This window comes from Solanum tuberosum, unplaced genomic scaffold, assembly GCF_000226075.1.
Source record: "Solanum tuberosum cultivar DM 1-3 516 R44 unplaced genomic scaffold, SolTub_3.0 scf00535, whole genome shotgun sequence".
NCBI classification, from domain to species: domain Eukaryota; kingdom Viridiplantae; phylum Streptophyta; class Magnoliopsida; order Solanales; family Solanaceae; genus Solanum; species Solanum tuberosum.
Window position 1 is genome coordinate 108,771 of NW_006239471.1, and position 5,486 is coordinate 114,256.

The window sequence follows — 5,486 nt, forward strand, 5'->3', positions numbered from 1 at the left end:
ATACATCACACAATCATAGAATCACAATCATCACGTACCTCGAATCCAAGCTTGAATCCCCTAAGGCACTTGAATCTTCCCTTTTCGGATTCTTCCCGCTTGTTCATGGTCTAAAAACATACAAATAACGCTATGATCAACAAACGAGGCCTAATTACCCGGATTATAATCAATAAATATCAATCCTAGGTCAAACCCTTGGTCCCCATACCCAGATTAGGGTTGTTTCCACCATAGAATCTATAACAAAACCCTCCCCCATCAACATTCACCCATTCTATTATGTTCTACGGATCGAAAAAATAGATTCGGGGAGTGCAGAGCTTACATTTAGCCTCAAGAATAGTGAAAAACAGAGTAGGAGTCGCTTGGGGTTCGTTCTTTAGCTCTAAAAATCTAAAAGTGCAAATTAAGGTCGTTTAAGGGTTTATTTACGACTTTAAGTCGTGTCAAACCTGCTACGGCGGGACCCAACCCACCACAGCGGCCCTGCCCTGGCGGCACTATCCCGCTCTGGCAGCTTGCACGGAAACAGTGAGCAAATTTAAGAATTCCAACTCCCATTTCACAGTACACCTTCATCCCATGACACTCAGAAAATACCCGATCACGCTAAGATCAGTTTCGGGAGTTCTACTCACCCGAATTCAATTTCGTAAAGTCGTACGGGTTCTTTAATGTCTTAGTTATCCACTCATGTAATCAAATTCATTAATAGATCTCTCATTTGTTACCAAATTTCCCTAGACCTCACTGACTCCGATTTCGTCCAAATCTAGACTAGGCTAGGAAATCTCAAGTTACTACGAAAAAGTTTTCTGACCCCAATTCTTTCCCCATTGGCTTTACCATAACGACGGAAATTAGGTCGTTACAGTTTCAAGATCATCTTAGGGTTGATTCACCTACAGTGTTTTCTTGCCTCCATCTGTGTTCAACAGCCTCTACTCTGTCAACTCCATTACTAGGAACCGATCATATCACAATGAACGATCAGAGAATATTAAAAGTTCCACATTTTGTCCAGTAAATTTAATAAAATTATCACTAAAAGTCATATTTTTAATAACAATTGATTTGCGACAACTATAATGCACCACAATAAATATCTTAATTTCCTTTTAGCATTCATTGTTGTGGTCAGTAAATTTAAATAATTTTCTCTAGAAGGCCACAAGATTTAACAGGTATGGTTTACACACCAACGAAAATGGCTACAATATTTTTTTTTTAGAAAAATGATCTAATTTGCTAATAAATTTAATTAAAATGTTAGTATAAGGGAGCCGTTTAGTGGCAGCAAAATTTAGAAAATGCTCGTTATATATATATATATATATCTTTAGCTCTAACAAACAAAAGAAAGTATTAATCCAAAATACTACTATAACAACTTTAAAAAACTAACACAAATAATATTCTTCAAATAATTTTTGCAACTCTTCATCATATTGAAGTCTCTCAAATTGCTAAATTTTTTTAATTTTAGGTAATTTCCTACTAAAGCATCGTAGTCCCTCAATAAAAAGATTTTAACTACTAAACTAAATACTGATAGATACTATACACTACATCAAAAATGATCATTAGCGATAATCAATTCTTAATTGCCGCAAAATATCTATTTTTAGCGGCAATTAGCACTCTTTGCATATGTCCCTAAATCCTTTAGCGACATTGGTTCTAATGGCACTTAACTAATGTCAGTAAAGACTTTAGCACTCTTTATTAATGTCCATATTTATTGCCGCTAAAAGTTGTTTTTGTTGTAGTGTATATTCTGTATCTACCGATGGATACATATCGCGATATCGTCAGTTAAGTCTTGATAAAAAAAGTAACAAATACTTTCGATGCATGAAAAATTACTATTGTCGTTTCAAAAGTAGGAAGTGCATTATTATAATTACCGGGATGTATAAATGTTCTAAAACAATTAATAATTTAAAAATATGAATGGAGTCTCTCGATATCTCTAAATACACCGGAATTAAATTTCTCTGACTACGGAAAAGACAGTTATCCTTTTGTTAAATGATTTGAATATCGATTTAATAACTTTATATGTTAACTTATTAGAGTAATACTAACTGTATATAAAATCTAATAAAAACTCAAAAAGTAAGGGTGCAAAACTACAAACATATAAATGTACAATAATTCCAACAACTTAAATCTGAAATATGTGATATTCATGAAAAACTCTAGAAAAATTAAATGAGTTGTCAAACATATGTTATATAATTAGTTATTTTTGAAATTTCCTCAAAAATAGTATTTCTCAGCAAGTGGTCCTAATAGATTCCTTTGTTTGTAACCTATGAGGAAATTAAGTGGACAGTCAGATTTTGTACGGAGAGTTGTTATGGACAAATTTGATTGCTCTATTGTAACTCTACGGCCTCACTGCTAAGATATTATTCCTTTGATATTATATTGTTCAATCATTTTTATTTATTCATTATACATAGCATGACTCTTAAAAGATAATAATAATGATTGATATAAGGCTTGTACCAAAAAGCTCATATTAATTAGTAATATTTAGTATTATGCTTTGAATAATAATTTTAAAAAAATAATTAATATGTCAAATGTGACCAGTAGAAATTATAGTTTTGAAATATTAGATAGATTCCACCATTCTACATTAAATCTTGTTTTATTGTTCACGTGGCATGTTTTATTTTCTAGAGTTTTGTATATCACCATATGAATTTAGCAAAAGAAAGGGACGTAAATATTTTGCAATAATAAATCGTTTCATTAAGAATAAAAAGATTACACATAAATTAAAACAGAGGGAGTAGGTTAGATATTCTAACAAACATTAATGATTTAATTTAACCATCGAGCAATTCAATAGCCACACTTTGGATGGAGATCACATCTCCACCCGTTTTAGGAACCACAGTTACCGTAATGGTATCGTCATCTTCCAGCTCAATGTCCTCTAACAGTTCAGTAATGCCTAGCTGAAACATCTCATCAGAATCCATTTTCTTATTATGTGCATGAACGTGAGGCAAGTTGACATAGCTCCCCGCGAACTCCACCTTATCAAGCTCATCCGTATTCACATCCTCATCCTCGTTCAGGAACACATCAAATCTTATATATTTGTTAGTATCATACTTTAAACCCTTGAATATTAGCACCTCTTCTTTTTCGTCTTTATCCTTTTGACTCCTTGACGTAGTTGGCCTATTGATGGAAAACGAAAATGGGTTTGTTGAGGTTAGCAATTGGGAATACTTTGTTTGCTGGCTTGATGTTTGTTACATCCACTTTTCCTTCTCTGCCTTTTCTTGTTGGCCTACAGTTAACCCACGGGATGGCTGCTGGCGCGTAATCATAACCCATCTTCTTCGTATCCAAACAGTCTCCTACCCTCACACGGTAAGGGTTTTTGTTTTCATCGTAGAAAAAGAATTCAGAGTTCAACCAATCTGGATCTATGATATCCCTTCTTTTCCCGCCTAATCCTTTCCATACTTTCCACATTCGGTCCACATTGGCATGGTGGCAATAGAAAATCGGGTCTAAAGCGGCTGAGTAGAAATTACCCATATCTTCACCTAATGACAGTTTACCACCACCCAAATCTGTATTTCTAACAGTACCAGCCCAAATGTGGACCGGAGTATGAGGGATGTTTTCAATAGTTCCCTGACCTTTGGAATCGTTATTCCCAAGGACGTAACGAGCACCAAAGAATTGCAAAGGGCATGCAGCATTAGTTATCATTGAACGGTACATTAAAGTTAAGTTGTTAGTCACCGTTTGTCCAACATCAGTAATAACTTCGTCTCTAGGAGAACTAAAATCGATTATGGTTCCATTACGGACATGTGGATTACGTCTTGCATCATAAAGGGGAGTAGTTTCACGATCGAACATGGGAGGTAAACGCATACCTTTTGGATGGTCCCAATTCCAATATGGTAAAGCGAAAGTTGGATCATCAATGAGTTTTCCCAATATTCTCTCGTAGAAAAGGTAAACGCATACCTTTTGGATGGTCCCAATTCCAATAAGGTAAAGCGAAAGTTGGATCATCAATGAGTTTTCCCAATATTCTGTCGTAGAAAAATAAGTACCATCTATGGAACGGGAAGAAAAGCCATGATTGATGAACTTGTAAAATTTCATCACCGAATTTGTAAGCACCATTGCAATAAGCACAATGGATGTTGGCTTGTTGCATGAATGAACGAGGATCGTCTTTGTCTAGTTCCTTCATTCTTTTAGTTTCCAATTGGTACTTTGCTATATATTCCTTAGTCACGTCTTGAGCAACAGGACGTTTACGGAGCTTAGACATGGGAGGAAGATTGTAATATGGAATGTTGTTCAAGTCCTTTGGTGTAGGAGGGCAACAACTATATTCTACTAGATCTTTACTCCCCGTTTTCGTGGCTTTACTACATGATTTCAGATCAGGCGGCGGTATAGGAGAAGCAAAGGCTAATGGTGCAAGATTGGAAGCACTATAGAGCCCTCCTAAACCAAGAAGCACATTTCTCCTATCGATATTTGCTTTAATATTTTGGTCGTGCTCATTAGCATTGCATGAGACGTGGAAAATTTGACTACGCCTTCTCTTCAACAAACGCGGAGAATAAGGTTTTGCAAACAATGATGAGAGTGTTGTAGTAGTGAGAGTTTTGCTACTCTGGTCATCAAGACTTAAACAGATAGAATTAATGGAAGATGAAGAAGCCATTAGATTGAGTGATTGTTGTGATTCGTATCATCTTATAAATAAAAGTGAGTAAAATAATCATAAAGTTACATAAAAACAAAAAAACAAAAGCTATTGCATTTCTAACCTTACATGTCCACATGAAGGAGTAGATTAGGTAACCACTAAAGAACAAAAATATAAACAGATATTTAGATAGAATCTATTTATATTATGTACGGATGTAATAAGAAATAGTCATCTACTCGGCAAGTTTGAGATATTCAATATAAAATCTATCTATATTGTGTACGGGTGATTTTTAAAAAAAGTATAGAGTACACAAACCTCAATAATTTGAGAATTACATTCTAATTTATATATTTTTTGTATAATATAATTTATATAACTGTTAAAAGTTCAAATGTTTGTGTTTGTATAAATTCGTTATTTTGAGTTTATACAAAACAAATAAAAAAATAACTCAATTATACAAACATACCAGCGAATTATACAAACGAGGCAGGTTAAACTGTGTAACTACAACGCGTAAATATGCAAACTATAGCTATGGAGCATAATTAAGTTTATTATAGTGACAATTTGCTAAAATTCCTCTTTTATTATTCATTCTAGTTGAAGTTGAAGTTTAGCCACATGTAATATAAAATTCATGATTTGAAATCAAATTGATTTGAAGTTAAAGTTTTGTTTAGATATGCAATTTAAATATTTTGAGTTGTAATTTGTCCCATAAACATGAAAACACTACTAAAAATTGAGTCAAATTCAAGAATCTGGT

The 5,486-nt window shown here is 33.9% G+C and overlaps 1 pseudogene; it reads right to left on the reverse strand.

Moving 5' to 3' along the window:
* Nucleotides 1-2,816: 2,816 nt before the first annotated feature.
* On the reverse strand, nt 2,817-4,752 carry LOC102602809 (polyphenol oxidase E, chloroplastic-like; annotated as a pseudogene).
* Between the last annotated feature and the right edge of the window lie 734 nt (nt 4,753-5,486).